This window comes from Hemicordylus capensis, chromosome 4 (assembly GCF_027244095.1).
Source record: "Hemicordylus capensis ecotype Gifberg chromosome 4, rHemCap1.1.pri, whole genome shotgun sequence".
In the NCBI taxonomy this organism is placed as follows: Eukaryota; Metazoa; Chordata; class Lepidosauria; order Squamata; family Cordylidae; genus Hemicordylus; species Hemicordylus capensis.
In genome coordinates, this window is record NC_069660.1 from 250,316,715 (window position 1) to 250,336,172 (window position 19,458).

Consider the following 19,458-nt stretch of genomic DNA (forward strand, 5'->3'; position numbering starts at 1 on the left):
TAGAAAAATAAATATGATGGTTTTCTGTTCCCAAAGGGCTGACAATCTAAACACAAGGAACACACTGGTAACAACCGCTAGAGGGATGCTGTGCTAGGGCTGTATAGAGACAGTGGGGCTATTCAGACAACTGTAGAAAATTGGGCTAGCAGAGGCTAGCCCGATTTTCTACAATCATGAGAACCACTGGGCTTGGCTGTGAGCCTGGTGGCTCTTGAGCGGGTAACCCGCTCAAGTAGCCCGCCCCTTAAACCAGGATTGCGGACCGAGTGCTCAGCAAACCCATTTTTTTAAATAATGAGTAGCCGTGGCGTGGCTCCGAGCCATGGTTACTCATGAGTAGACCCCTGGTGGAAGGCTGAAAAGCAGCCTCCCAGCTCAGGGGTCTCCCCAGTATGCCCTGCACACTCGTGCAGGGCATACTGGAGCTTCCGGGGGCCGTGTGGCTCCCGAACTCCCCAGCCCCCGCTGGCTCTGTCACAGAGCCAGCAATCATGTGGGCAGCCAATCTGGCCACCCAGGGCTCCCACCCTGATCGTCTGCGGGGAGAGCAGGCTTAGCCCGGTCTCCCCGATGAGCTTCCAGAAACAGTTCTCACTGATCATGAGACCAGGTTCCGTTTCTCCCACTAAATATAAGAGAATAACCACTTTTAAAAGTGCCTCTCTGCTAAGTCAGCAGAGAGGTTATGTCATAACATAACAAAAATCTGAATGGCTATGTACTGCTGTGACATGGCCATGTTCACAATCTGAACTTCAGTCGCCTTAGATCACTATAGCAGGGGAGAAAGTAGATCCACTAACAAAAAGTAGAATCAAAGCAGTGGCAGAGATGGAAAATGGTAGCAGTGAACAGTAATATACAGGTTTTGTGTGTTTTTAAAGTGAATATTAAAGGGACTTGGGGGGGGGGGGTATTTTCACACTTCCCAAAGGGGCTCAGTTCTTGGCTTTGAAAGCAAAACAGATAAACCTGTGGCAGAGTTCTAAAAAATATATTAATCAAGTGACAAAACTGGCACTAAGAGACTAAAAGTATGTCCACTGCTGCAGCATATTTTATCCAGTGACTCCAGTTCCAAAGACTCAATGAAGCTATTCACATGCACAGGCAAAACCTGGCTAAGGAAGCCTAGGCAGCCACTCTCCAAAAAAAGGTTAGGGCAGCGAGCACTTTCTTAACCCCATTTCTGTCGTTGGCTGGCCGACTGCTCGGACATGGGAGGAGGTATCCCCATAATGCACCATGCAATTTCATGGAGCATTATGAGAACTCTGGGGGGCAGGGAAATGTGTCCTGACACCCTGGTGCTCCGAGCCAATGGCAATAGCTGGTAGTCTTCTGGGCAGGCGATCTGTCCACCGAAGAGGACACCCTCACTCATTTGTGGGGAGGAAAGCTCTTTAGGGTTTCCTCCCTGCTAACTCTCTTGCCCTTTCTAACTGCTCATGAGAAATGGTTCATCTTCTGCAAGCCTCTCAGGGTCAAACACAATGAGGCACTTCACACACTTGGTGCTAAATGCCAGATGGGGTTTGTGTGGAGAGAGCGAGCTTAGCTCGCCCAATCAGCTGCCCAAACGTGTGGCTGCTCCAGTTGGGTGCTCCCGCGCCTGGCCGCAGCTCCATTGGGAGCTCCAGGGGTCAGGGTCAGGGGAGCGCCGTAGTGCAGTGCCCCAGCCCCTGAACCCCTGAACCCCAGGAAGGCACCACACAAGTGTGTGGTGCCTTCCTGGGCCCCCATCCCCTCCCCTCCCCTCCCCTGCAGTGTGTCAGATGTGGCTGCACACACAATCAAATAAACAAGGTTAAGGGAGAGCTCGATCCATTAACCTCATTTAGGGTTAGGGATAGTTAGGTGGGCTAGCCACCTTGGAACAAACTGGCTTGCCCGTGAGCCTGGTGGGTCCGACAAGCACCAGAAAGCGGGCTAGGCTCCTTAGCCCTTTTTCTGGTGATCATCAGAATAGCCTCATTTCTTTCCTCTCCTTTTTCAAAAATAGTAGCTGTGATCAGGCTGAAATCTTGACTAGAACTGCAGTGTGAGTGGAAGTGTGTATGTGTGTGTGTATGTGTGTGTATGTGTGTGTGTGAACCCTTTCCCCCATGTCATTTCCTTCCTACCAAAAGGCCCTCCAAAGTGATGATTTTCTCTCAGCTGTGCCATTTGCTGCCTGGCCAGCCAGGGAAAGTACAACCTTCACTGAAACAGTGAGGTTATTCCCACAATCAACGGAAAGTGGGCTAAGGGACCTTAGCCCACTTTCTGTTGATTGTAGGACCCACCAGTCTTGCAGGTGAGCCCGGTGCTCCTAAGGCAGCTAGCCCACCTAAACACCCTCCCCTTAAATGAGGTTAATGGAGCGAGTGCCCATTAACCTCATTTTGTTGCTCGGGTGTCATCGTGGTGTGCGGTGACACATGAGTAGACCCCTGGCCTTGGAGGTCTCTCCAGGATGCCCCGCACACTCGCATGGAGCATCCTGGAACTTCCGGGGGCCAACTGGCCCCCGATCCCTGCAGCCTCCACCACCTCTGTGATGGAGCCGGCAGTCGTGTGGGTGGTTGATCTGGCCGCCCAGGACTTGGATGCTGCTCGTCTGCATCTTCCTGCAGACCCGCTGGAAGCTCTTCTCACCAATCATGAGAAGAACTTCAGTATCTATTCACTTATAAAGAAATAGAGGAATGTACTCAAGGAAAAAACAGAGGGAATGAGACTCCTCTCCAAGTCTAACCAATCTGAAGATGAGTAAGCGAAGGGCCAAACTAATGGCGAATGTTGATTCAGCCTAATTTCATCACCGAAGCTTTGGTTCGGGTTCAAACTGGCAGCGTGCTGAATTGGTCCAAGTCAAGGCAACCATGGCTGAATTGGTTACTTTCAACCATGGCTGAATTGGCTAAATTCTTTAGCTACTTCAGACTCAGCCCTCACTGACAGCTCTAGGTACTTGCTGGGCATAGCCTAGGCAGGAGACTGAGCATGTGGTGGTACATGATCTCTGCAACACCGGAAAAAGCTACAATTCCCAAGAAATGCAAAGCCTTTCATTCACAACCAACTTGATTTCAGTTTCAAATGTTTGTGACTGCAGGGAAATCCATTTTTAAAACCCAATTCAATCAGTTTTAAAAATCTGAAGCCATAGAAGCAGCTACTCCATGGCCACTGGGAGTGAAGATAAAGTACAGCCTGCCTGGTGTGTCTCCTGTCTCAACCCTGGAAAGTACTGCAGATATTGAGGGAATGGCAAGGAGGGGTAGAGGGAAAAGCTTTGGCCCTGCACTGAAAGAACAATTTTCAATTGGGCTGAAGTGGAACAGGAACCTCCTGAGCTGCTGGAAAGTATTGGCTGCGTGGGTGGGTGGGGGTCTCTCCATGGCAGCCTCTGAACTGACTACGTGCTGCTTTGCACAGCCCTGCTAATTGGCCCTCTGTCTTCTTTTCCAAATGTAGATAGGAACCATGGAGGGGGGTAGTCAGAATGGGCATGATTGTTTATAGGGAAGGGTATTTTGCAGGAGGGAAACTTCCACTGGGATCTAATTCTGGGCTAATAGCAGATTTCGGTGGGACTGCCTTCCAGTGCACTGTGGTTTCAGTACTCACCAGTCATTGTTTTTAATTTACATTTAAATTAAAAACTAATTAGAGGACCAAACCATGTGCTTTACAGTATGTAACATACAATTTAGCGCTAAGCCCTCTTAGGAACAGGGGAACAGAGGAAGCTGCCTTATACTGAGTCAGACTATTGGTTCATCTGGATCAGTCTTGTCTTCACAGGCAGGCAGTGGCTTCTCCGAGGTTGCAGGCAGGAATCTCTCTCAGCCCTCTCTGGAGATGATTCTAGAAGTGGCCTTTTTAAAACCCGATTTAGAATGTAAACACTACAAACACCACACTTCACAGTACTTCTTGCATCCCGATCACCATATCACCCTCTTTAAGGAGAAAAAGGTCCCTTTTCATTTATCGGAAACGAGGTGGCGTTTATACCACCAAGTACTGCCACTTAACGCGGCTAAGCCATGGCTCCCAGAGGACCAGCCAGAGTGTTCCAAAATCATCTGCAAACAGAAAGCTAGTGAGCTAGGCAAGACATTCAGGGTAACCCACTCCCATTTCTTAAAAGAGTATGTGGTAGCCAAAATAATGTGGCAAGGAGTAAGCAAGCTGTTAGAGTGGCCTGATTTAGGAAAACAGACTTGGGAAGTACTAACCTTGAGTTTGAGCGATATAACCTTTTTTCGGGGTCCCAGAAAGAAGCCCTCAAGGAAACGGGATGGAGCGGGTGCCCTCATACTAGGGGATTGGAATGCCCCCCTTCTTGTAATTAGGTTAGTAAACCTGTATGTCATTGAGCTGGGTCTCATGATCAGTGAGACCCAGTTTGGAAGGGTGAGCGGGAAGAGCGGGCTAAGCCCGCTCTCCCTGCACACAAGCAGGGAGGGAGCCCAGGGTGGCCAGATCAGCCGCCCACATGATTGCCAGTTCTGTGATGGAGCCGGCGGGGGCTGAGGAGCTCGGGGGCCATGCAGCCCCCAGAAGCTCCAGTATGCCCTGCATGAGCATGCAGAGCATACTGGGGAGACCCCTGGAGCCAGGAGGTGGCTTTTTGCCACCCCTCTGGTAGTCTACTCGTGAGTAACTGTAGCATAGAGCCGCGCCACAGCTACTCACAATCTTTAAAACCCGATCTTGCCCCATCGTGTGAATAGCCTCATTTATGCAATCTTCCTGCATAGAGACAGGGAGAGAAGACATGAACAAGAGGTTCACGTGGATAAGACAGTAAATTTCTTATGGGAAAGTCTGTATGGTTATGTGCAGAAAGACAAGTGTATCTCTTCTAAACAGGAATGGGAAAATTGTGGAAATGGACGTTGGACGTAACCCACCCACCCACCCCGATTACCTGATGTGCCTTGAAATCCGCCTGCCCGCCTCCACCCCCCGCCCAAGTTACAGTACTGCCTGCATATACTTTATAAACCTGTTGGTTACCAAATCCTTGTGTGTAAATCTTTGTATATATATATGATGTAGAAACAAACAACCACTTTGTATATAATTGTGCTTTGGTAATATACTGTATGCTTTAGTAGTTTGTTGGTTTAATAAAAAAATCTTGTCCTAGAAATAATCTTGTTGTCCTATATGGAGATGCCAGGTAACAAACTTGGAACTTTCTGCATGCAAGTATGCAGGTACTCTTCCCAGAGCAGCCCCATCCCCTGAGGGGAATATCTTACTGTGCTCACACATGTCCCCCATTCAAATGCCAACAGGGCAGACCCTGCTGAGCAAAGGGGATAATTCATGCTTGCTACCACAAGACCAGCTCTCTTCCTTCTGTGAGCAGAAAATCAGTTTTCAGCTGTTGTACCCCTCACACCAGAGCATTAAGGGAGCAAAGTGAAATGACACCCAGAGGTACGTCATGTGTAGAAGACCTTCTGCGTGAGATTCTGCAGTCTTCTGCACAAGTGGAACCATGAGCACTGCCATATAGCCTGCCTACTTTAGCACTGTGTGACCTCTTGCACAGGTATTTGCAGAACACCTCTAGCAGGCATTTTTCTTCTTCTCAGAGGTGTTTGCCTTCAGCTCATCAGCCTGGATCTCATCAGGGGCATAGTGAAGTTGACACCATTGCTTCATAATTCCCTGCTTTTGCCACTGCACACATGCACCTCCATGCCCCATTGCTGCCCCCCTCCTGTGATGCATAAGAAGCACGTTGATGCGTGCTTCAGCGGGGGGGGGGGGCATGCCTGGCAGTGGTACATAAACACATTGCCCATTTGCCTCTCCCAGCCAGCAAGTGCTTGACGGCTAAGAGAGACCAAAGGGCAACATGTTTGGTCATTGGATGTGGTGGGGTAGGGGAAGGGGAGCCCTCTGATGCCCCCATGATACTGATGGCCCAGGGACCCCTCTCCATTGTCCCCACACTCTTGGATCTCAGCCTGCAGTAGGAGAACTGTAGCAAAATCAAGTCCACTCCTCTTTGCATTGTTCCAGCCTTACATAGGTACATGAATCTCTCTCAGCCCTTTTCTTGGAGAAGGCAGGGAGGGAACACGGAACCTTCTGCTCTTCCCAGAGCAGCTCCTTCCCTAAGGGGAATATCTTACAGTGCATCAAGTCTCCCATTCATATGAAACCAGGGCAGACCCTGCTTAGCTAAGGGGACAAGTCGTGCTTGCTACCACAAGACCAGCTCTCTTATCCTTTCATTTGCCCAGTTTTGTTCCGGGTTCTTTTTCTTGTTCACAGGTAGGTGCAACCTTTGGAATGGGTGTTTATAAATAAATATAATTAAGTGTGACCAAAAGACAGCAATGAGTGAACAAATCCTTTAGAAAAACTGCCATGTGAGTTGAAAAACAGAGGTGTTTTAAACCATGCTAGAAAATTTTAACTCCTGACTCTTGTCTATCCAATCCAGGAGCAGCTGATTTACCTAAGGGCAAACTACAGCTCAAAGCAGGGGTGCACCTAGGTAATTTTGGAGCATGGATCTAAAAGCCTTTGGAACCCCACCCCACCCCGGCTTTGGAGGCCCCCCCCATGACACACAGAATTTTTAACATGTGAGTTCTTGAGGGCACAAACCCATACCATAACTCCCCACCTGCCAGGTCCGGCTATGCAGCCTCATCATGGCGGAGGGGTGCTCCTGGGAAGGATGAGCAAAGTATACTGGGAGGTATACTCCCAATAGGGTCATCCAAAGTGCGAAGGTCATCCCAGATGCCCAGGTAAAGCAGGCAGGCACCTATATTGAGCAGCAGCGATATAGGAAGGTGTTGGAGGCAGACGATCACTTCAGTGACAACGACAAAGGCATCATTTCATACTGTGCACTCAGGATGGCACTCAACATGCTATTGAGAAAGAGCTGATGATCTCTCAGAGTACCAATGGTGTTTATGATGCGGTTAGACTAAAGCCTTTTGGATGTCTAGCAGCTGACGTTGCAGTGCAGGAAAAGAAGATTCCAACCTCTAATTGGTCTGTTAAGGAATGCTAAACGAAAGATAGTAACAGATTCAGAGAAGATCAAACAGAGATGGAAGGAGTGTACTGAAAATCTGTACAGCAGGGATGTCAACATCCAAGATACTCCAGAAGATATTCCCTACTTGCAAGAACCTCTACTTCGGGAAGATGAAGTTAGATCAGCACTCTGGTCATTACCAAGTCGGAAGGCTACAGGAATTGATAGAATAGCTACAGAAATATGGCAGGCAACAGAAGAAGAATCAGTCAAGGCTCTAACCAAACTATCCAGAAAATCTGGAGAATGACAGAGTGGCCAACAGATTGGAAGAGGTCAGTCTACATACCCATACCAAAGAAAGGAGATTTAACAGATTTTGCAAATCATTGCACAATATCCTTAATTTCACATGATAGCAAAATAATGCTCAGGATCATCCATAACAGATTAGAGCCCTACGTGGAAAGGGAAATGCTGGATGTTCAAGCTGGTTTCAGAAAAGGCCAAGGAACAAGAGACATAATTGCTGATGCACGCTTGATAATTGAGAAAGCCAAAGAATACCAGAAAGAAGTCAATATCTGCTTTATTGACTACAGAAAATCCTTTGATTGTGTGGCCCATTTCAAATCATGGAATATCCTTAGGAAAATGGGCGTCCCAGAACATCTCATTGTTCTCATAAGAAATGTGGTTTTAAAGTTGGATGAAGAAACATCAATAACCTGTGATATGCTGATGACACTACTCTGATAGCTGAGAATGTAGATGATCTGCAAGCTCTAGTAATGAAAGTCAAGGAGCACAGTGAAAAAATGGGACTACAACTAAATGTAAAGAAGAGTAAACTAATGCCAACTTACCAGTTGGCATTACCAGTTGGCATTACCAACTTACCAGCAACCAGCCTCAGAATTGATAATGAAGACATTGAAGTGGTGGATACTGGATAGCTTCTGCCTTTTAGGATCGAACATGAACAGTAGTCATAAATACTCCACAGACTAGCCCTTGGTAGGATTGCAATAAAGGCCTTGGAAAGGATATTTAGATGCCTTGATGTGTCTACACCTACAAAGATTAGAATTGTTAGGATAATGGTTTTTTCCCATGACACTCTATGGATGCGAAAGCTGAACTTTGAAGAAGCAACAAGATTGAAAAAGCATTGCCGCTTTTGAACTTTGGTGCTGGAGAAGACTATTGAGGATACCATGGACAGTCAGGAAAACAAACAAACGGATCATAGAACAAATCAATCCAGAATTTTCACTTGAAGCACAAATGATCAGGCTCAAACTATCATACTTTGGACACATTATGTGAAGACCCAGCTCCCTTGAGAAGTCCATAATGCTTGGTAAAGTTGAAGGAAAGAGAAGAAGAGGACTACTATCTGGTTAAGGTTGGTTTCACAGCCACAACCCAGCTCTTCAAGGATGGAGGAGCTATTATGATGGTCTGCCTGAGACGGCTGCTGGACCCAGTGGGATTCCAAAAAGCCTTGGAGGGTTTTAATGTTGGTCCTTCCAGGGATTCAGTCGATGCCCTGTTGGGAACCTGGAATAGGGAACTCACCAGGGCAGTAGACACAATCGCTCCTAAGTGTCCCTTCCGATGTGCTTTAAAAGTGGCCCCTTGGTATACAGAGGAGTTGCGGGGTCTGAAGCAGCAAGGTAGGCTACTAGAGCGCAAGTGGAGGTTAACTCAGCTTGAATGTGACAGGACACAGCATAGTGCCCATTTGAAGGTTTGTGGGGAGGTGGTGCGTGCGGCCAAAAATAAAATAAAAATCTGGTCTACGTGCATTGCTTCTGTAGGTTTGCATTCAGCAGAGCTGTCCTGGATTGTGAGGAGTTTGATTCAGGCTCCTTCCAATTCAAACCAATCCCCGGAGATTTTGTTCTGCTGTGATACTTTTAATGGGTTGATTGCAGACAAAATCTCTTGTAAATGGGCCGACTTGGACTCCACTGTTTCTGCAGAGTCTATTAAAGTGGTGCCCAGCAATCTCTCTTGCAATATGAGATTGGATCAGTTTCAATCTCTGATGCCTGATGACATGGACAAGCTGTTTGGGGCAGTGTGGCCTACCACTTGCTCTCTGGATCCTTGCCCGACTTGCTTCTATCTAGCTGGGAAATTGTAGGAGATGGCCTAGTTAATATCATTAATTCATCGCTGGGGGAGGGTAGGATGCTTCCTTGTTTGAAGGAGGCAATGATTAGACCACTTCTTAAGAAGCCTTCCTTAGATCCCTCAGTGATAGATAGTTATAGGCTGGTCTCCAATCTCCCATGGTTGGGCAAGGTGATTGAGAGCGTGATGGCTAACTAGCTCCAGGCAGTTTTGGAGGAAATCGGTTATCTAAACCCATTTCAAACTGGCATTAGAACGGGCTATGTGGTTGAGTCGGCTTTGGTCAGCCTGATGGATGACCTTTACCAGGGAATAGACAGAGGGAGTTTGACTCTGTTGGTTCTTTTGGATCTCCTGGCAGCATTTGATACAATCGACCATGGTATCCTTCTGGATCGCCTGTGGGAATTGGGGATAGGAGACACTGCTTTGCAGTGGTTCCACTCCTATCTCTCACCTATTCCACTCCTATCTCTCACCTATTCCACTCCTATCTCTCAGTGGTTCCACTCCTATTCCAGATGGTGGAGCTTGGTGACAGTTCCTCTTTAAAACAGGAGCTATTATATGGAGTCCCTCAGGGCTCCATTCTGTCACCAATGCTTTTTAACATTTACATGAATGGTGGGTGAGGTCATCAGGAGATTTGGTGCAGGGGGTTATCAGTATGCTGATGACACCCAAATCTCCTCCTCCTCCTCCTCCTCATCATCATCATCATGAAATAGCATCCACTCCCTAAATGCCTGCCTATGGGCAGTAATGGGCTGGATGAGGGGTAACAAATTGAAGCTGAATCAATATAGGATGGAAGTGCTCATTGTGGGTGATCGAAATTTAAGGGATGAGTTAGATGTTCCTGTGCTGGATGGGGTTACACTCCCTCTAGAAGGAACAGCTATGCAGCTTGGGAGTGCTCTTGGATCCAGGCCTCACCCTGGTATCTCAGGTGCAGGCTATGGCCAGGAGCATTTTCTATCAACTTCAGTTGATTTCCACATTCATGGGAAATAAGGAATGAAAATATATGAGATAGAATCTGTGAAGGCTGGGTCTAGAAGATGATGAAAAAGTTTTTTTGTAAACATATGTTTGGCTTTTCTCCTCTGTCCTTATTCTGTGCCTGCAATGCTGCTTTTTATCTATGAGTAGATATATGTGAGAGTTGAATTCCTTTTCTGTTAATTTGTATAGTCATTTAGAAGTAATTTTGAGACTCTGAGTGACTTCCTCTTCAGCACTTCCCCCCATCCTGTCTTTCCTAAGTGATTTGTGTTTTTGGCATTCATTTGAAAAAGAATCTGAAAATTTAATCAACAGTGGCTCAGCCTTTGCTCTCATTAAACTGCTCAAAATATTCCCTTAGAAATGATTCTTCTTCCATTAGCAGGAGTTGTGCAACCTCCAGAGGAAAAGGATTACAGCCAGAGTTGGAAATTTTCCTTGTTGGCTTCATGAGGTGACGCTAGATGGAAAGACAAATGTTTAAGAGGGAGAAATTATACAAACACATTGAACACAATGAAAATAAAATGACTTTACATAATGACAAAAGCAGAATGAAGCTGGTGAATTCAAGAGATAGTGGTGAAGGAAAGCTAGAATTCTGGTGCGTAGATTTCACATTTAACCAGTATCCTCCTATATATGGGTCAGTTTGAGTGATACAGCCCTGGTGCATGCAATTAGGAAGGGGATCTGCCAAGAGTCTGCCTGTTGTAATGTCCTCCATAGATGTCCCAATGCCTTCCTGGTGCATCCCTTTATTATGTGGTGGGAGGGTGGAGGGGGACTGTTCACCTGAATGGTCCCTATACATGTGCTCCAAGTACTATTTAAACAAGTACTTGAAGTGTGTGTAGAACAGGGGCCTTTCAGATGAACTGCCCCCCAACATGATAAAGGGAGGGCATCTATGGAGGACATTCCAATGAGTGTAAATCTGGTGTGTCCCCTTCCTAATTGTATGCGCCAGGGGCTGTATCATCTGAACTGGCCCTATCTATTATAGTAACGTCCGGTTAAGGATAGGTGTACTGTTAGTAGGTTTACTTTTGTGATCACCTTGCTTCACATTTCCACTCTGTTGTTCTTACAAACATTCAGCCTTAAAATTGCTAGGGTCTTCCAATGATTTGATATAAATAATAAACTTTATTTTCTGTTACCTATCTCTTTCTTGAATGTTAGAAATCTTTTATTACAAATCTACACTTCCCTTTTGGGGATTCATGACTATTTTCAGGGGAAATAAGCCAAGAACCCTTCATGTGCAGAAGTTGTTGTGCAAGGCTATCTGACATATTCTGTGGACTTTCCATGCATATTTGAGAATGTGAAGAGGCAATGCAGAAAACTCTGGAAATAAAGGGGCAGGTTTTGCACATCCCAATATACAGTCCAGTAGCTGTACTAGTTGTACCAGTAGCTCTATGTTAGTAGGGTGGGATGTTGCTTAGATTTTATGGCTTGTAGCTAATGACATATTTATTCATTCACACCAAACATTACCTTGATAAAAGGTGCAAACAAACTAGTGTACATTTGCTTGTCCATTTAATCAAAGCAGCATTTCCCCCCTCCTGTTTTTCTTTAGAGTCTCATTAAATTAACTGAAATGACCCGCAAGGTCATTGCTATCTGCAGAACAGATTGGAGAGTGGAGGTAGAGCACTACAATCTACTTTAATCCCATTATAGCCATGTCATTCCTAGGCCTTTGCTGTGATTAGACAATTAGATACCAATGGCTTTCTAATGGATTTACTACCAGGCATTAGCTGATGAAAACCCTGCAGTTTTAGCTGCCTGACTTTAATAATGTGGGGGGGAAAGAAACACTGTCACAGGAATTTGTTAATCTAATAGCCATCATAACAATGTTAGGATTGGTTAGTCGTACAAATTAAGCAGGAGTTGCTACAAAGGTACACTTTTTCCATTAGGCAATGTTGTACTGCTTCTCAGCTACATTTGATTAGCCAGTCTATAATGATATGAATGCATCTGATGTTACAGGCTTTTGAAGGCCCCGGCAGGTGCCCTTGTCTCAGACTTTGCTCCTGTACTCTCTATTGGGTAGTGCCCAGTGGGTCAGTGCCAGGGATTACTGAGCAGCTGCTGAGGCTATCAGAAGCCCAGAGACCATCTCTCTGCCCAGAGCCTTTGTATAGTGGTGAAGGAGCAACTGTCTTGAAGCCCACACAGCTAAGAGGAAGTCAGTGGATTGCAGTGAAACCCAAAATATAGCTCCTCTCTGATGACTTCACTAGTCTCCAGCAGAGGTGCACCTAGGTACCTAAGATAATTTTGGAGACTGGACCTAGAGGCCTTTAGAGGACTCCCTCCCCTACAAATTAAGCACAAATTATGCTCAGCTGGGTGACCACACCATCTGGGACAAACTAAAGAGGATTTGGGGGCCCCTTAGGGCTGTAGAGGCTGTAGAGGCCTTAGACTTCGGCCATGGGTAAGAGCACCTCTGGTCTCCAGATACTTAATATTCCAGCATGCCAAGATATTATTATTATTATTTTCATCCATCCATCCATTCATTTCTATACTGCCCTTCCAAAAATGGCTCAGGGTGGTTTATACAGAGAAATAATAAATAAATAAGATGGCTCCCTGTCCACAAAGGGCTCACAGTCTAAAAAGAAACATACGATAGACACCAGCAACAGTCACTGGAGGTACAGTGCTGGGGGTGGATAGGGCCAGTTACTCCCCCCTGCTAAATAAAGAGAATGACCACATTAAAAGATGCCTCTTTGCCAAGTTAGCATATTAAGCCATCAAACTGTCCCAGACATATGCTTAAAATTAGACTACTTTTCATTCTGTTTGATTCTTCGAATATTTCATATCAGGACCCTAAAACATCATTATCTGATATTAAATATTGCTGGGACTTAGCTAGCATTATTCCATGATAGTAGGTGTGCTAGAAAAGCAATGCATTGGGAAAGAAAATGTTCATGATTGCCACCTTAGGTCAATACAGGTACTTAGGGACTGATCTTACTCTGGACAAAACATTTGTGTAACAAATTTCCTGCCTGTCACTAGGTATGTTTTTTGTTAAAACTCACTGTCTTGATTTGAGGTAATGAAGGTAGCCTCTAGACCAGCTCATTTGCACATTTCATAAAGGAATATTGAGAAAGATGACCTTGAAACAAAACAGAAAGTAAGATGAAACTTTTATTGAACCAACTTCTGTTGGTTGAGTTGATCCATAAAAAGACTCACCGACCTTGCCTGCTTTATCTTTCCCTTTCTAGGTCAAACATGGCAATAATTCTCTCTACCAAACTAAAATACAAAAGAGCTGGGCTGACTGATTCATTGTTTATTTCTTTTGTGATATTTATGGGTAATGGTTGCAACAATGATTCCAGCCTTGGTGCCTGTGCCATGGAAATAAAGGGACACACTGCCAATTGATGCTCTGACAGGTTATAATTTGTAACAATGCTATTCATACTTAGCCCCATTAATCAAAGATCTTTCTTCTTTGGCGGGTGTGGGGAGCAAAATTTTATACACTAGAGCTGGCAAGACTGACATTTGACTTGAATCCAGAACACTTCTAAAGTATTTGTTTGGATTTTACAAGACCATTGCTCTTCTGCCTATTTGAATAAAAAAGATCTGTTCTACAGATATCATTTATTTGTATCAGGGGTTAACAGAAACCAACTATTCCTCTTCCCAGACAAAAAAGACAACAGAAACAATATTTTCTTACATTTGGTTAGCATTCATATATTCATTTCTTCTCCCAAAGATGTAGAAAATATTTTTAAGCAAGTGTTGTGACTGAATATTAAGGGTTTGGGGAGTCATTATAAGTTGTTCTTTCCCAAGAGAATTGAAAAGATTCTTGAAAAGTTAATATTTATATATAGCACAAGTGACTGCAAAACATGGAAGGTGATAAAGTTCAGAAGCAGAATGTAAAATACAAAGCTTCATTTTGTTCCTTTGTTATTTTAATTGTAAGAAGGCCACAAATTCAATGCAAAAACAGCATCCCTTGATTATTTATGACATTTCTTGGTCACACAAATGCCCTCTAGCTTTGCACACTATTCACCAAGAACTGTCAACAGCAGAAATAATGTAACAATCAAGGTGAATCAAATTCTATGAATAAATAATGAAATCTATTTTCATTTGATATTCAATGTTGCTATAAAATAAACTTGGCAATTCTGTTAAAAGAGTAACAATTAAAATATTTAGAATCAGTGAAGAGGGAAAACATATCACAAAGCTTCATTAATTCTAGAAGACTTGTACTCAGGCACTGATAGTCTGGGACCCATCAGTTGATTCACATGCAAAATAACAAAGATATCAGTGTCCTTATAAGCCATTCAGTCTTTCACAAACAATGAGCATGTGGGAAAATGTTGGCTACACTGGTTAACAGGGTTTTACATGTTGTAGTCTTGTGTTGGTAATCTCTCTCACTGTGATAATGATGCACGTCAACACTTCCCAGTTATTATCATGGGCCAGACTACACAACTTTGGTCCTTCTGCAGATGTTGGCTACAGGGACTGGATTGCTGTGCAGTGATGCTCCCCTTCCTCTGACTCTCGGAGCTCCCTTGCAAGCTGCAGCTGGGCACTCCAAGATTAATGGAGTGCTCTCTCCATTAACCTCATTTAGCAGGAAGGTTACTTAGGCGGGCTAGCCACCATGGAACCACTGGGCTCGCCCTCTAGCTCAATTTTGAGCCAGTGATCTGACTCAGAACAAGGCAACTTCATAGCTTCTCCAACCATGACATTGGTTAGCATGGTGACACCTGATTGGTGAGCATCTAAAAGAGGAGATTTGTTTATCATCCTTGGATAATGTCTTCCAGTATGATTTTTCTCTACTCCCCACTCCCCGTGTCATTCATTGCAAGGATTGAGGAATTGAAGCACAAAAGAAACATACCTATAGCACTTGATGGCCAATTGGAGAAGAGCACCAGGCCACAACTGGTGCTTAGGGCAATTGCCCTAAATTAAGCAGTATTGTGGAAGCAGCCTGACATTTCTCAGAGGTCATCTTATGAAAGACTGAAGGCCATCACAGAAGCTCATCCACTGAATATTCTATTAGAAATGGATCATACAAAATGAATTTGAATTTGAAATGTTTTGTGAAGAGTTAGCTCCTTACACAGCCATGATACAGTATATGTGATCAAGTATCACCTATTCTGCATCACTCTCCTCATTCAATAGCAATTCTTTGTCTTTTTAAGTGTTTATGCTAATCATTGCATAATGTAAAATCACTCTAGACTTGCAATTATCAAACTACAAAATGTTGCTTTACAGCAAACTGTACACAGATAATGCAGAAATGATTAATCTCTCTAGTATTGTTCATTTGTTGCTATGGAAATACTGTTCCTCCACAGAGCTATTCGTAAACATTATATTAGGGATGAAGCCAATGACAAAAGCAACCAAGGACAGGAGGAAAATTGAGAGATGCATTATTTATATTGCTTTTATAGATTTATATAGATTATAAGCAAACTAATCTAAACATATTCTTTCCCAATGGATTTATACATGTTAAAAAGGTATTTCAAGCAGTTTCCCCATTAGTTGGTTATCCAAATGGTGGCATCAGGAATGTGGCAATGGCTAAAAGAGGAGAAGGGAGAAACTAGCCCTCTTCATCTGTATTTTTAAAGTTTAATTATTGTTCAATTTCTATATCTCCTTTCATAAAACTCATCCGAAGGCAGTTTATATAAGTTAAAAACAATTTTAAACCACCGGAATTACTTTAACATATTAAAACCAATTAAAACCCTGCCACCTATTAAGATCATCTGGAGAGAGCTGATTATGGTTGCTGCCGGGCCGTCTGGTGACAACTCAGGGCCGGGCCTTCTCTGTGGTGGTCCCAAGACTTTGGAATGCACTCCCTGTCGAAAAAAGAGCTTCTCCATCTCTGATTGCTTTTTAAAAGACCCTTAAGATGCACCTGTTATCTCAGGCTTGTAATTAAAACTAAGTTTAAATTGTTTAATTGTTTTACTCCCTGAAATTGGTTTAATTGGTTTTATTCTGTGAAAGTGTTTTAATGATTGTAACTTGGATTATGTACACTGCCTAGAGAGAGAGAGAGATTTCAGGTGGTATATAAATATGATGAATAAGTAAATACTCTATAACACCACAAAGCAACAGCCATAAAAAGACCAAGACAGAACAGTAGGAAAGCAGAGAGATTGGCAACCCTCAAGCGGTAAAAGCCTGAATGAATAAAAAAGTTTTTAGTTGTTTTGTAAAGGCAGCCACAGATGTCAGAGAATGGACACCCCTCAGGAGAGCATTCTGGAGCCTGAGGGCAACAACAAGGAAGGCCTTGCCCCATGTGCATGACCATTGAGCCTCCTTCAATGTTGGTAAAAAGAGCAAAGCTCCCCCCACCCCCCCACCCCACCATGACCTTGTTGGACAGGCAGAAACTTTGGGAGTAGGTGGTCCTTCAGATATCTAGGATCCAAACCGTTAAGGGCTTAAAGGTGATAACCAGCATCTTGAATTGAATCTGGAAACAAATTGGCTGCTCTTTCAAATTAGGTGTGATATGCTCCAAATAAGCGGTTCCAGAAAAAACCTTAGCCGCTGCATTATGCACCGATGTTTCTGAATATTCTTCAAGGGCAGCCCCACATAAAGTGGATTGCAGTAATCCAGCCATGACATGACTAAGGCATGGGTAACCATGGCCCTGAAAGTGTTCCATGAATCCTGTCCCCATGCTGATGCACTCAGAAGCCTTACCCACTGTCCATGCTTACATCATATGTCTGAAGCTACAAATGCTATAACTGTGAGCAGATTCTTTCCAAGTCTGGAAGGTTGGGGCCTTCAGGCAAAATACTGTATGCATGGATAGCAAGAGGATCAGCATGGGGGCCCAGCTTGTGGGATTGTCTTTAGGACACTGTATGCAAAAATGGCATCCCTGCTTTTTAAAAAAACATCAAAAGGGCTTTTCTGTCAGAAAGTGGAGTCACTGGGACATCTGCCTGGATGAGCAGAGCCCACCTGAAACATTCTATGATATCTTGCTACTGGTTTCCTTTTCCCAGAAGACATTTTGGGAGATTTCCCCAGTTCCATCACAGGTAGGAAGTTGTTGCCAATGGAGAGAATCCAGCAGGGTATACCTGAGGGGAGTGGCACCAAAGAAGAGTTTCTCATTCAGGTGGTGCACTGAGGATAAGGGCACCACTGCTTTTCTGAGCTGGGAAATTGGTTAATGTCAGATGATACCCTTGGTGTGAGGGAGGAATTGCATATTTATGGAATGACAGTATCAGGAGAGAGATGGGAAGTTGTCTAGCCCAGGAGTTAAATGTGGGCTCTCAGATTTTCATTGTCATTTTCCTGGAAACTGCCTGTATGTTTCTTGGAGAATTGTAGTGGCCCTAAATGGTTATGATATAATATAACTGGACTTTGTGAATGATAGTGTGCTCTGTTTTTATGTTCGATATAAAACTGAGCTGCTTTAATCTTATTGTCTACGGCTGGTTGTCATACTTTGTGTGTGTTCATGTGTGAGGATGAATTGTATTATATTCATCTTGTAAACAGCGGCTACTAGTTTCATTTGGGGAAAAAACCCTGTTTTTGGCACTTGCACATTGTTGTGCAAAATTTCCCACTATTCTGTAGAAAGCTTTTACTGCTGGACTGGATATTTGTTTAGAGAACCAGACTGATGAGGGATGGTGCAAGACTATTGGATGAGTTTTAGACAGGAACATAAGAAGTTGCCATATACTGAGTCAGACCATTGGTCTATGTAGTAGGGTTGTACCTTCCCCCCCCCCTGTTTTGTTTTTGGCCCAAATCTGAAACACCTCTATTTTGTTCTTTGTTCAAAATCAGCCAATCTGAAACACCCCAATTTTGTTCTTTGTTTGAAATTGCAAAATCCGAATCTGAAATGTTTTGGATTTACAAGAATGGTCCTGGGACAAAACTAGTGTGTGGGGGTGGTAGTTCTCAATGGGTAGAAGCTACCACCCAAATTTCAGAGGAATTGGGCAAAGGACTGATTTTTGGTGAATTTTTGAAGTTTAAGATTTTTCCCATAGTGAATAATGGAGGTTTCAGCAAAAGTATAGCTTCACGTTGGGGGGAAAGGGGTGTCCCAGAGCAGAGTAGGGTGGGTGGTAGTGCCCAGTGGGGGAAAAGAAGCTGCCAGCATTATTTCAAAGGAATTGGGCAGAGGGCTGATTTTTGAAGATATAATGGAGTTTATGCATCTTTAAGGTTCTTCCCCATAGGGAATGATGGAGGTTTCAGCAGCCCCATAACTGCACTTGGGGGGCACCAGGGTGGCCCAGAGCAAGTGGTGGTGTAGAGCACATAGGGTGCCAACCACCCCATGGGTTGCTAGACCATGGGGTACTGGGTTCTGTTGTTTCTGAGATGTTCTGAGTGTAGATTCTCTGGTAGCATATGAGAATGGATTCATGGTTTGTCATTGGAAATCTCATATGCTACCAGAGAATCTACACTCAGAACACCTCAGAAAAAAACAGAACCCAGCACCCCATGGGTTAGCAACCCATGGGGGTGGTTGGCACCCTATGTGCACTACACCGCCACTCACTCCCGGCTACCCCAGTGACCCGGTGGAGTTATGGGTGGAGTTATGGGTCTGCTGAAACCTCCATTATTCCCTAGCGGGGGAAAACCGTAAAGACCCATAAACTTCAACAATTCCTAAGAAATCAGCCTTTGGAATCTGGCTTTGGAATCTGGGTTGTGGCAGGCAACCCTTAGGGCACTTCCACCCAACCCACTGTTTTGCCCTTCAGGCTGCCTTTCTGCCCAGAATCTCCCCCAAAGAAATGTAAAATTCAGAAATTCTTTAAAAGTCAGCCCTTTCCCCAATTCCTTTGGAATCTGGGTGGCAGCCGGCACCCATTGGGGCACTACCACCTGACCCATTCTTTTGCCCCCAAAGCCCCCTTTCTGCCCTGAATCCACCCCAAATAACATCAACATCACACATTAACAACAGCAGAGCTTTGGAAAAAATCAGGCAGATTTCCAAAGGTCATGCACATCCACATCCCCCTACCGCCCGAAATGCAATTGATCTAATTAATGGATAATGGAGGTTTAATGATGGAGGTTTCAGCAGACTCATAACTCCACCTGGGGGGCACTGAGGTGGCCGGGAGCGAGTGGTGGTGTAGTGCACATAGGGTGCCAACCACCCCTATGGGTTGCTGGGTTCTGTTATTTCTGAG